Source organism: Meriones unguiculatus, chromosome 5 (genome assembly GCF_030254825.1).
Source record: "Meriones unguiculatus strain TT.TT164.6M chromosome 5, Bangor_MerUng_6.1, whole genome shotgun sequence".
Lineage (NCBI taxonomy): Eukaryota > Metazoa > Chordata > Mammalia > Rodentia > Muridae > Meriones > Meriones unguiculatus.
In genome coordinates, this window is record NC_083353.1 from 78107125 (window position 1) to 78121406 (window position 14282).

The window sequence follows — 14282 nt, forward strand, 5'->3', positions numbered from 1 at the left end:
TGTGTTCTGGGGTAATATTGTTGGAAGAGAATTTTCTGTGTTCTCCGGAGTTTTCGATGGAAGCAAATTTTTGAAATAGGGGGTCATTTCATTGGAGGTGTGTTTTCTGTGCTCTGGAGTCATTTCTTTGGAAGCTAATTTTTTGTGTTCTCGGGTGATTTCTTTGAAAGGGAATTTTTGTGTTCTAGGGTGATTTCGTTGGAAGCAAAGTTTTTGTGCTCTGGGATGATATCTTTGGAAGCGAATATTTGTGTTCTCAGGAGATTTCATTGAAAAAGAATTTTTGTCTTCTGGGGTAATATCGTTAGAAGAGAATTTTTTGTGTTCTCCGGTCTTTTCGATGGAAGCAAATTTTTGGAGTATGGGGTCATTTCGTTGGAAGCGTGTTTTCTGTGCTCTGGAGTCATTTCGTTGGAAGCAAATTTTTTGTGTGCTAGGGTGATTTCCTTGGAAGCGAATTTTTTGTGTTCTGGGGTAGTTTCGTTGGAAGCAAATTTTTTCTGTTCTCAGGTGATTTCGATGGAAGCAAATATTTGAAGTATGGGATCATTTCGTTGGAAGCATGTTTTCTGTGCTCTGGAGTCATTTCGGTGGAAGTGAATTTTTTGTGTTCTGGGGTGATTTCTTTGGAAGCGAATTTTTTGTCTTCTGGGGTAATTTAGTTGGAAGCGAATTTTTTGTGTTCTCAGGTGATTTCGTTGAAAGGTAATTTTTTGTGTTCTAGCATGATTTCATTGGAAGCAAATTTTTTTGTGTTCTGGGGTAATTTCGATGGAAGGAAATTTTTTCTGTTCTGTGGTAATTTCGTTGAACGTGAATTTTTTGTGTTCTCGGGTGATTTCGCTGAAAGTGAATTTTTTTTTGTTCTACGGTGATTTCCTTGGAAGCGAATTTTTTTGTGCTCTGGGATGATATCTTTGGAAGCGAATATTTGTGTTCTCAGGAGATTTCGTTGGAAGCGAATTTTTTGTGTTCTGAGGTAATATTGTTTGAAGAGAATTTTCTGTATTCTCCGGACTTTTCGATGGAAGCAAATTTTTGAAGTAGGGGGTCATTTCATTGGATGTGTGTTTTCTGTGCTCTGGAGTCATTTCATTATAAGCGAATTTTTGTGGTCTGGGGTGATTTCGATGAAAGCGAATATTTGTATTCTCAGGAGATTTCGTTGCAAGCGAATATTTTGTGTTCTGGGGTGATTTCGTTGGAAGCGAATTTTCTGTGTTCTCGGGTGATTTCGTTGAAAGGGAATTTTTGTGTTCTAGGGTGATTTCGTTCGAAGCGAATTTTTTGTGCTCTGGGATGATATCTTTGGAAGCAAATATTTGTGTTCTCAGGAGATTTCGTTGGAAAAGAAACTTTTGTGTTAGGGGGTAATTTCGTTGGAAGCGAATTTTTTGTATTCTCGGGTGATTTTGAAGGAAGCGAATTTTTGAAGTATGGGATCATTTCGTAGGAAGCAAGTTTTCTGTGCTCTGGAGTCATTTCGTTGGAAGCGAATTTTTTGTGCTCTGGGGTGATTTCGTTGGAAGCGAATTTTTTGTGTTTTCGGGTGATTACTTTGACAGGGAATTTTTCTCTTCTAGGGTGATTTCGTTGGAAGCGAATTTTTTGAATTCTTGGGTAATTTCGTTGGAAGTGAATTTTTTGGGTTCTCAGGTGATTTCGATGGAAACAAATTTTTGAATAGGGGGTCATTTCGTTGGAAGCGAATTTTTTGTGTTCTGGGGTCATTTCGTTGGAAGCAATTTTTTGTGTTCTGGGGTAATTTCGTTGGAAGTGAATTTTTTGTGTTCTCGGGTCATTTCAATGGAAGCAAATTTTTGAAGTATGGTATCATTTCGTTCGAAGCGTGTTTTCTGTGCTCTGGAGTCATTTCGTTGGAAGCGAATATTTGTGTTCTCAGACGATTTCGTTGCAAGCGAATTTTTTGTGTTCTCCGGTTTTTTCGATGGAAGCAAATTTTTGAAGTAGGGGCCATTTCTTTGGAAGCTCGTTTTCTGTGCTCTGGAGTAATTTCGTTGGAAGGGAATTTTTTGTGCTTTGGGCTGATTTCGTTGGAAGCGAATTTTTTGTGTTCTGGTGTGAGTTCGTTGAAAGGGAATTTTTTGTGTTCTAGGGTGATTTTGTTAGAAGCGAATTTTTGTGTTCTGTGGTGATTTCGATGGAAGCAATTTTTTTCTGTTCTGTGGTAATTTGGTTGGACATGAATTTTTGGTTTTCTCCGGTTTTTTTGATGGAAGCAAATTTTTGAAGCAGGGTGTCATTTCATTGGAAGCGTGTTTTCTGTGCTCTGGAGTCATTTCGTTGGAAGCGAATTTTTTGTGTTCTGGGGTGATTTCGTTGGAAGCGAATTTTTGGTGCTCTGGGGTGATTGATTGGAAGCTAATATTTGTGTTCTCAGGATATTTCATTGCAAGCAAATTTTTTGTGTTCTGGGGTCATTTCGATGGAAGCAAATTTTTGAAATAGGGGGACATTTCGTTGGAAGCTTGTTTTCTGTGCTCTGCAGTCAGATCTTTGGAAGGGAATTTTTTGTGCTTTGGGGTGATTTCGTTGGAAGCGAATTTTTTGTGTTCTAGTGTGATTTCGTTGAAAGGAAATTTTTTGTGTTCTAGGGTGATTTCGTTGGACATGAATTTTTTGTTTTCTCGGGTGATATCATTGAAAGGAAATTTTTTGTGTTCTAGGGTGATTTCGTTGGAAGCGAATATTTGTGTTCTCAGGAGATTTCGTTGCAAGTAAATTTTTTGTGTTCTCATGTGATTTCGATGGAAACAAATTTTTGAAGTAGGGGGGTCATTTCATTGGAAGCGTGTTTTCTGCGCCCTGGAATCATTTCGTTGGAAACAAGTTTTTTGTGCTCTGGGGTGATTTTGTTGGAAGCGAATTTTTTGTATTCTGGGTTAATTTCGTTGGAAGCGAATTTTTTGTGCTCTGTGGTGATTTCCTTGAAAGCGTGTTTTCTGTGCTCTGGAGTCATTTCTTTGGAAGCAAATTTTTTGTGTTCTGGGTTGATTTCATTGGAAGCGTATTTTTTGTGTTCTGGGGTGATTTCATGGAAGCAAATTTTTTGTGTTCTGGGGTAATTTCGTGGGAAGCGAATTTTTTGTGTTCTGGGGTCATTTCGTTGGAAGCAATTTTTTTTGTGTTCTGGGGTAATTTCGTTGGAAGTGAATTTTTTGTGTTCTCAGGTCATTTCAATGGAAGCAAATTTTTGAAGTATGGTATCATTTCGTTCGAAGCATGTTTTCTGTGCTCTGGAGTCATTTCATTGGAAGCGAATATTTGTGTTCTCAGACGATTTCGTTGCAAGCGAATTTTTTGTGTTCTCCGGTTTTTTCGATGGAAGCAAATTTTTGAAGTAGGGGCCATTTCGTTGGAAGCTCGTTTTCTGTGCTCTGGAGTAATTTTGTTGGAAGGGAATTTTTTGTGCTTTGGTCTGATTTCGTAAGAAGGGAATTTTCTGTGTTCTGGTGTGATTTCGTTGAAAGGGAATTTTTTGTGTTCTAGGGTGATTTTGTTGGAAGCAAATTTTTTGTGTTCTGTGGTGATTTCGATGGAAGCAATTTTTTTCTGTTCTGTGGTAATTTGGTTGGACATGAATTTTTGGTTTTCTCCGGTTTTTTTGATGGAAGCAAATTTTTGAAGCAGGGTGTCATTTCGTTGGAAGCGTGTTTTCTGTGCTCTGGAGTCATTTCGTTGGAAGCGAATTTTTTGTGTTCTGGGGTGATTTCGTTGGAAGCGAATTTTTGGTGCTCTGGGGTGATTTGATTGGAAGCTAATATTTGTGTTCTCAGGATATTTCATTGCAAGCACATTTTTTGTGTTCTGGGGTAATTTCGTTGCAAGCGAATTTTTTGTGTTCTCCGGTTTTTTCGATGGAAGCAAATTTTTTAAATAGAGGGTCATTTCGTTGGAAGCGTGTTTTCTGTGCTCTGGAGTCATTTCTTTGGCAGTGAATATTTAGTGCTCTGGGGTGATTTTGTTGGAAGCGAAATTTTTGTGTTCTCCGGTGATTTCGTTGAAAGGGAATTTTTTGTGTTCCAGGGTGATTTCGTTGGAAGCGAATTTTTTTGTGCTCTGGGATGATTTCTTTGGAAGCAAATATTTGTGTTCTCAGGAGAGATCGTTTGAAGCGAATTTATTGTGTTCTGGGGTAATTTCGTGGAAGCGATTTTTTTGTGTTTTCGGGTGATTTCGATAGAAGCAAATTTTTGAAATATGGGGTCATTTCGTTGGAACCGTGTTTTCTCTGCTCTGGAGTCATTATGTTGGAAACTAATTTTTTGTGTTCTGGGGTGATTTCGTTGGAAGCGAATTTTTTGTGTTCTCCGGTTTTTTCGATGGAAGCAAATTTTTGAAGCCGGGGATCATTTCGTTGGAAGTGTGTTTTCTATGCTCTGGAGTCATTTCGTTGGAAGCGAATTTTTTGTGTTTTGGGGTGATTTCATGGAAGCAAATTTTTTGTGTTCTGGGGTAATTTCGTTGGAAGCAATTTTTTGTGTTCTGGGGTCATTTCGTTGGAAGTAAATTTTTTGTGTTCTGGGGTCATTTCATTGGAAGTAAATTTTTTGTGTTCTGGGGTCATTTCGTTGGAAGTGTGTTTTCTATGCTCTAGAGTCATTTCGTTGGAAGCGAATTTTTTGTGTTCTGGGGTAATTTCGTTGGAAGTGAATTTTTTGTGTTCTCAGGTTTTTTCGATGGAAGCAAATTTTTGAAGTAGGGGGTCATTTCGTTGGAAGCTTGTTTTTTGTGCTCTGGAGTAATTTCGTTGGAACGGAATTTTTTGTGCTTTGGGCTGATTTCGTTGGAAGCGAATTTTTTGTGTTCTAATGTGATTTCGTTGAAAGGGAATTTTTTGTGTTCTATGGTGATTTTGTTGGAAGCAAATTTTTTGTGCTCTGTGGTGATTTCGATGGAACCAAATTTTTTTTGTTCTGTGGTAATTTTGTTGGACCTGAATTTTTGGTTTTCTCCGGTTTTTTTATTGGAAGCAAATTTTTGAAGCAGGGGGTCATTTCGTTGGAAGCGTGTTTTCTGTGCTGTGGAGTCATTTCGTTGGAAGCGAATTTTTTGTGTTCTGGGGTCATTTCGATGGAAGCAAATTTTTTGTGTTCTGGGTTAATTTCGTTGGAAGCGAATTTTTTGTGCTCTGTGGTGATTTCGGAGGAAGCGAATTTTTTGTCTTCTGGGATAATTTTGTTGGAAGCAAATATTTTGTGTTCTGGGGTGATTTCGTTGAAAGAGAATTTTTTATGTTCTAGGGTGATTTCATTGGAAGCGAATTTTTTGTGCTCTGGGGTGATTTGGTTGGAAGCAAATTTTTTGTCTTCTATGGTGATTTCGATGGAAGCAATTTTTTTATGTTCTAGGGTGATTTCGTTGGAAGCAAATTTTTTTTTCCAAAGAAGTGACCCCCTACTTCCATCGAAAAAACCGAAGAACTCAAAACATTCTCTTCCAACAATATTACCCCAGAAGACAAAAATTCTTTTCCCACGAAATCTCCTGAGAACACAAATATTCACTTCCAAAGATATCATCCCAGAGCACAAAAAATTCGCTTCCAACGAAATCACCCTAGAACACAAAAATTGCCTTTCAAAGAAATCACCCGAGATCACAAAAAATTCGCTTCCAACGAAATCATCCCAGAGCACAAAAAATTCGCTTCCAAGGAAATCACCCTAGAACGCAAAAATTCCCTTTCAACGAATTCACACGAGAACACAAAAATTCGCTTTCAACGAAATTACCACAAAACACAAAAAATTCGCTTGCAACGAAATCTCCTGAGAACACAAATATTCGCTTTCAACGAAATCACCCAAGAGCACAAAAAATTCGCTTCCAACGAAATGATTCCATAGCACAGAAAACACGCTTCCAACGAAATGACCCCCTGCTTCCAAAATTTGCTTCCATCGAAAAAACCGAGGAACACAAAAAATTCTCTTCCAACGACATTACACCAGAAGACAAAAAATTCTTTTCCAACGAAATCTCCTGAGAACACAAATATTCGCTTCCAAAGATATCATCCCAGAGCACAAAAAATTCGCTTCCAACGAAATGACTCCAGAGCACAGAAAACATGCTTCCAACGAAATCACCCGAGAACACAGAAAATTCGCTTCTATTGAAATCACCACAGAAGACAAAAAATTCGCTTCCAAACAAATCACCCCAGAACACGAAAAAGTTGCTTCCAAAGAAATCACCCTAAAACAAAAAAAATTTGCTTTCAACGAAATCACCCGAGAACACAACAAATTCGCTTCCAACGAAATGACTCCAGAGCACAGAAAACTCGCTTCAAACGAAATGACCCCATACTTCAAAATTTGCTTCCATCGAAAAGACCAGAGAACACAAAAAATTCTCTTCTAACAATATTACCCCAGAAGAAAAAAAATTCTTTTCCAATGAAATCTCCTGAGAACAGAAATATTCGCTTCCAAAGATATCATCCCAGAGCACAAAAAATTCGATTCCAACGAAATCACCCTAGAACACAAAAATTCCCTTTCAATGAAATCACGCGAGAATACAAAAAATTCGCTTCCAACGAAATCACCCCAGATCACAAAAAAATTCGCTTCCAAAGAAATGACTCCAGAGCACAGAAAACACGCTTCCAACGACATGACTCCCTACTTCAAAAATTTGCTTCCATCGAAAAAACCGGAGAACACAAAAAATTCTCTTCCAACGATATTACCCCAGAAGACAAAAAATTCTTTTCCAACGAAATATCCTCAGAACACAAATATTCGCTTCCAAAGATATCATCCCAGAGCACAAAAACTTCTCTTCCAAAGAAATCACCCTAGAACACAAAAATTCCCTTTCAACGAAATCACCCGAGAACACAAAAAATTCGCTTGCAACGAAATCTCCTGAGAACACAAATATTCGCTTCCAACAAAATCACCACAGAGTACAAAAAATTCGCTTCCAACGAAATGACTCCAGAGCACAGAAAACACGCTTCCAACGAAATCACCCGAGAACACAGAAAATTCGCTTCTATTGAAATCACCACAGAAGACAAAAAAATTGCTTCCAAACAAATCAGCCCAGAGCACAAAAAATTCGCTTCCAACGGAATCACCCTAGAACATAAAAAATTTGCTTTCAAAGAAATCACCCAAGAACACAAGAAAGTCGCTTCCAAAGCAATTACCCCAGAACACAAAAAATTCGCTTCCAACGAAATCAACCAAAACACAAAATATTCGCTTCCAATGAAATGACTCCAGAGCACAGAAAACACGCTTCCAACGAAATCACCCGAGAACACTGAAAATTCGCTTTTATTGATATCACCACAGAAGACAAAAAATTCGCTTCCAAACAAATCACCCCAGAGCACAAAAAATTCGCTTCCAACAGAATCACCCTAGAACATAAAAAACTCGCTTCAAACGAAATCACCCGAGAACAAAAAAATTCGCTTCCAACGAAATGACTCCAGAGCACAGAAAACACGCTTCCAACGAAATCACCCGAGAACAAAGAAAATTCGCTTCCAACGAAATGACTCCAGAGCACAGAAAACACGCTTCCAACGAAATCACCCGAGAACAAAGAAAATTCGCTTCTATTGAAATCACCACAGAAGACAAAAAATTCGCTTCCAAACAAATCACCCCAGAGCACAAAAAATTCGCTTCCAACGGAATCACCCTAGAACATAAAAAATTTGCTTTCAACGAAATCACCCGAGAACACAACAAATTCGCTTCCAAAGCAATTACCCCAGAACACAAAAAATTCGCTTGCAATGAAATCACGCTAGACCATAAAAAACTCGCTTCAAACGAAATCACCCAAAATACAAAAATTTCACTTCCAATGAAATGACTCCAAAGCACAGAAAACACGCCTCCAACGAAATTATCCCATACTTCAAAAATTTGCTTCCATCGAAATCACCCAAGAACACAAAAAATTCGCTTCCAACGAAATGACCCCCTATTCAAAAATTTGTTTCCATCGAAATCAACTGAAAACACAAAAAATTCGCTTCCAACGAAATTACCCAAGAATTCAAAAAATTCGCTTCCACGAAATCACCCTAGAACACAAAAATTCCCTTTCAAAGAAATCACCCGAGAAGACAAAAAATTCGCTTCCAACGAAATCACCACAGAGCACAAAAAATTCGCTTCCAACGAAATGACTCCAGAGCACAGAAAACATGCTTCCAACGAAATGATCCCATACTTCAAAAATTTGCTTCCATCGAAATCACCCAAGAACACAAAAAATTCGCTTCCAACGAAATTACCCCCGAAGACAAAAAATTACTTTTCCAACGAAATCTCCTGAGAACACAAATATTCGCTTCCAAAGATATCATCCCAGAGCACAAAAAATTCGCTTCCAACGAAATCACCCTAGAACACAAAAATTCCCTTTCAACAAAATCACCCAAGGACACAAAAAATTTGCTTCCAACGAAATCACCACAGAGCACAAAAAATTCGCTACCAATGAAATGACTCCAGAGCACAGAAAATAAGCATCCAACGAACTGACGCCTTCTTCAAAACTTTGCTTCCTTCGAAAAAAACGGAGAACACAAAATTCTCTTCCAACGAAATTACGAGAGAACAGAAAAAATTTCCATCCATCGAAATCAACCGAGAACACAAAAAATTCGCTTCCAACGAAATCATGCTAGAACACAAAAAAAATAGCTTTCAGAGAAATCACCCAAGAACACAAAAAATTCGCTACCAACGAAAATACCCCAGAAGACAAAAAATTCGCTTCCAACGAAATCACCTCAGAACCCAAATTTTCGCTTCCAAAGATATAATCCCAGAGCAAAAAATTCGCTTCCAACGAAATGACTCCAGAGCACAGAAAACACGCTTCCAAGGAAATGACCCCCTACTTCAAAAATTTGCTTCTATCGTAAAACCGGAGGACACAAAAAATTCTCTTCTAATGATATTACCCCAGAAGACAAAAAATTCTTTTCCAACAAAATCTCCTGAGAACACAAATATTCGCTTCCAAAGATATCATCCCAGAGCACAAAAAAATTCGCTTCCAACGAAATCACCCTAGAACACAAAAATTCCCTTTCAACAAAATCACCTGAGAACACAAAAAATTCACGTACAACAAAATTACCACAGAACAGAAAAAATTTCCTTCCATCGAAATCACCCCAGAACCCCCAAAAAAATCGCTTCCAACGAAATCATGCTAGAACACAAAAAATTAGCTTTCAACGAAATCACCTGAGAACACAAAAAATACGCTTCCAACGAAATCACCCAAGAACACAAAAAATTCGCTTCCAACGAAATTACCCCCGAAGACAAAAGTTACTTTTCCAACGAAATCTGAGAACACAAATATTTGCTTCCAAAGATATCATCCCAGAGCACAAAAAATTCGCTTCCAACGAAATCACCCTAGAACACAAAAATTCCCTTTCAACAAAATCACCCGAGGACAGAAAAAATTCGCTTCCAACGAAATCACCCCAGAGCACAAAAAATTCGCTTCCAAAGAAATGACTCCAGATCACAGAAAACACGCATCCAACGAACTGACCCCTACTTCAAAAATTTGCTTCCTTCGAAAAAAACGGAGAACACAAAAAATTCTCTTCCAACGAAATTACGACAGAACAGAAAAAATTTCCATCCATTGAAATCAACCGAGAACACAAAAATTTCGCTTCCAACGAAATCATGCTAGAACACAAAAAATTAGCTTTCAGAGAAATCACCCATTAACACAAAAAATTCGCTTCCAAAGAAAATACCCCAGAAGACAAAAAATTCGCTTCCAAAGAAATCACCCTGAAACACAAATATTCGCTTCTAAAAATATACTCCCAGAGCACAAAAAATTCGCTTCCAACGAAATCACCCTAGAACACAAAAATTCCCTTTCAAAGAAAACACCCTAGAACACAAAATATTCCCTTCCAAGGAAATCACCCCAGAGCACAAAAAATTCGCTTCCAACGGAATGACTCCAGAGCACAGAAAACACGCTTCCAACGGAATGACCCCATACTTCAAAAAATAGCTTCCATCGAAAAAACCGGAGAACACAAAAAATTCTCTTCCAAAGACTTTACCCCAGAAGACAAAAAATTCTTTTCCAACGAAATCTCCTGAGAACACAAATATTCGTTTCCAAAGATATCATCCTAGAGTACAAAAAATTCACTTCCAACAAAATCACCCTAGAACACAAATATTCGCTTGCAATGAAATCTCCTGAGAATACAAATATTCGCCTCCAAAGAAATCACCCCAGAGCACAAAAAATTCGCTTCCAACGATATGACCCACTACTTCAAAAATTTGCTTCCATTGAAAAAACCAGAGAACACAAAAAATTCTCTTCCAACGAAATCACCCTAGAACATAAAAAATTCGCTTCTATCGAAATCACCCTAAAACATAAAAAATTCTCTTTCAACGAAATCACCCCAGAGCACAAAAATTCACTTGCAACGAAATCTCTTGAGAACTCAAATATTCGCTTCCAACGAAATCACCCTAGAGCACAAAAAATTCCCTTCCAATGAAATGACTCCAGAGCACAGAAAACAAGCTTCCAACGAAATGACCCCCTACTTAAAAAATTTGCTTCCATCGAAAAAACCGGAGAACACAAAAAATTCGCTTCCAACGATATTACCACAGAACACAAAAAATTCGTTTGCAACGAAATCTCCTGAGAACACAAATATTCGCTTCCAACGAAATCTCCCCAGAGCACAAAAAATTTGCTTCCAACGAAATGACCCCCTACTTCATAAAATTGCTTCCATAGAAAAAACTGGAGAACACGAAAAATTCTCTTCTGAGGACATTACCCCAGAAGACAAAAAATTCTCTTCCAACGAAATCTCCTGAGAACACAAATATTCGCTCCCAAAGATATCATCCCAGAGCACAAAAAATTCGCTTCCAACAAAATCACCCTAGAACACAATAATTCTGTTTCAACAAAATCACCCGAGAACACAAAAAATTCGCTTCCAACGAAATCACCCCAAGCACAAAAAATTTGCTTCCAACTATATTACCCCAGAACACAAAAAATTCGAATGCAACGAAATCTTCTGAGAACACAAATATTCGCATCCAACGAAATATCCCCAGAGCACAAAAAATTTGCTTCCAACGAAATGACTCCAGAGCACAGTAAACACGCTTCCAACGAAATGACCCCCTACTTCATAAAATTGCTTCCATAGAAAAAACCGTAGAACACAAAAAATTCTCTTCCAACGACATTACCCCAGAAGCCAAATTCGCTTCCAACGAAATCTCCTGACAACACAAATATTCGCGTCCAAAGTTATCATCCCAGAGCACAAAAAATTCGATTCCAACAAAATCACCCTAGAACACAAAAATTCCCTTTCAACGAAATCACCCGAGAACACAAAAAAATTCGCTTACAACGAAATTACTCCAGAACACAAAAAATTCGGATGCAACGAAATTTCCTGAAAAAACAAAAATTCGCTTCCATCGAAATGACCGCAGAGCACAAAGAATTCGCTCCAACGAAATGACTCCAGAGCACAGAAAACATCGTTCCAATGAAATGACCCCCTACTTCAAAAATTTGCTTCCATCGAAAAAACCGGAGAACACAAAAATTCTCTTCCAACGATATTACCCCAGAAGACAAAAAATTCTTTTCCAACGAAATCTCCTGAGAACACAAAATTCGTTTCCAAAGATATCATCCCAGAGCACAAAAAATTCGCTTCCAACTAAATCACCCCAGAACACAAAAATTCCCTTTCAAATAAATCACGCGAGAACACAAAAAATTCGCTTCCAACGAAATTACCCCAGAACACAAAATATTTACTTTCAACGAAATCTCCTGAGAACTCAAATATTCGCTTCCAACGAAATCACCCTAGAGCACAAAAAATTCGCTTCCAACGAAATGACTCCAGAGCACAGAAAACATGCTTCCAAAGAAATGACCCCCTACTTCAAAATTTGCTTCCATCGAAAAAACCGGAGAACACAAAAAATGCTCTTCCAACAATATTACCCCAGACGACAAAAAATTCTTTTCCAACGAAATCTCCTGAGAACACAAATATTCGCTTCCAAAGATATCATCCCAGAGCACAAAAAATTCGCTTCCAAGGAAATCACCATAGAACACAAAAAATCCCTTTCAACGATATCACACGAGAACACAAAAAATTCGCTTCCAACGAAATTACCCCAGAACACAAAAAAATTCCCTTGCAACGAAATCTCCTGAGAACAAAAATATTCGCTTCCCACAAAATCACCCCAGAGCACACAAAATTAGCTTCTAACGAAATGACTCCAGAGCACAGAAAACACGCTTCCAACGAAATGACCCCCTACTTCAAAAATTTGCTTCCATCGAAAAAACCGGAGAACACAAAAAATTCTCTTCCAACGACATTACCCCAGAAGCCAAATTCGCTTCCAACAAAATCACCCCGGAGCACAAAAAATTCACTTCCAATGAAATGACTCCAGAGCACAGAAAACATGCTTCCAATGAAATGACACCCTACTTCAAAATTTGCTTCCATTGAAAAAACCGGAGAACACAAAAAATTCTCTTCCAACGATATTACCGCAGAAGACAAAAAATTCTTTTCCAACGAAATCTCCTGAGAACACAAATATTCACTTCCAAAGATATCATCCCAGAGCACAAAAACGTCTCTTCCAAAGAAATCACCCTAGAACACAAAAATTCCCTTTCAACGAAATCACCCGAGAACACAAAAAATTCCCTTGCAACGAAATCTCCTGAGAACACAAAATTCATTTCCAAAGATATCATCCCAGAGCACAAAAAATTCGCTTCCAACTAAATCACCCCAGAACACAAAAATTCCCTTTCAAATAAATCACGCGAGAACACAAAAAATTCGCTTCCAACGAAATTACCCCAGAACACAAAAAAATCACTTGCAACGAAATCTCCTGAGAACTCAAATATTCGCTTCCAACGAAATCACCCTAGAGCACAAAAAATTCTCTTCCAATGAAATGACTCCAGAGCACAGAAAACATGCTTCCAAAGACATGGCACCCTACTTCAAAATTTGCTTCCATCGAAAAAACCGGAGAACAGAAAAAATGATCTTCCAACAATATTACCCCAGACGACAAAAAATTCTTTTCCAACGAAATCTCCTGAGAACACAAATATTCGCTTCCAAAGTAATCATCCCAGAGCACAAAAAATTCACTTCCAAGGAAATCACCCTAGAACACAAAAATTCCCTTTCCACGATATCACACGAGAACACAAAAAATTCACTTCCAACGAAATTACCTCAGAACACAAAAAAATTCCCTTGCAATGAAATCTCCTGAGAACACAAATATTCGCTTCCTACGAAATCACCCCAGAGCACACAAAATTCGCTTCTAACGAAATGACTCCAGAGCACAGAAAACACGCTTCCAACGAAATGACCCCCTACTTCAAAAATTTGCTTCCATCGAAAAAAACGGAGAACACAAAAAATTCTCTTCCAACGATATTACCCCAGAAGACAAAAAATTCTTTTCCAACGAAATCTCCTGAGAACACAAATATTCGCGTCCAAAGATTTCATCCCAGAGCACAAAAATTTCGCTTCCAACAAAATCACCGTAGAACGCAAAAATTCTCTTTCAACGAAATCACCCGAGAACATAAAAAATTCGCTTCCAACGAATTCATACCAGAGCACAAAAAATTCGCTCCAACGAAATGACTCCAGAGCACAGAAAACATGGTTCCAATGAAATGACCCCCTACTTCAAAAATTTGCTGCCACGAAAAAACCGTAGAACACAAAAAATTCTCTTCCAACAATATTACCCCAGAAGACAAAAAATTCTTTTCCAACGAAATCTCCTGAGAACACAAAATTCATTTCCAAAGATATCATCCCAGAGCACAAAAAATTTGCTTCCAAGGAAATCACCCTAGAACACAAGAATTCCCTCTCAACGATATCACACGAGAACACAAAAAATTCGCTTCCAACGAAATTTGTGTTCTTGGGTGATTTCGATGGAAGCGAATTTTTTATGTTCTAGGGGGATTTCGTTGGAATCGAATTTTTTGTGCTCTGGCGTGATTTCGTTGGAAGCGAATTTCTTGTGTTCTGGGGTAATTTCGTTGGAAGCGAATTTTTTGTGTTCTCGGGTGATTTCGATGGAAGCAAATTTTTGAAGTAGGGGGTCATTTCGTTGGAAGCAAATAGTTTCTGCTCTTGGATAATT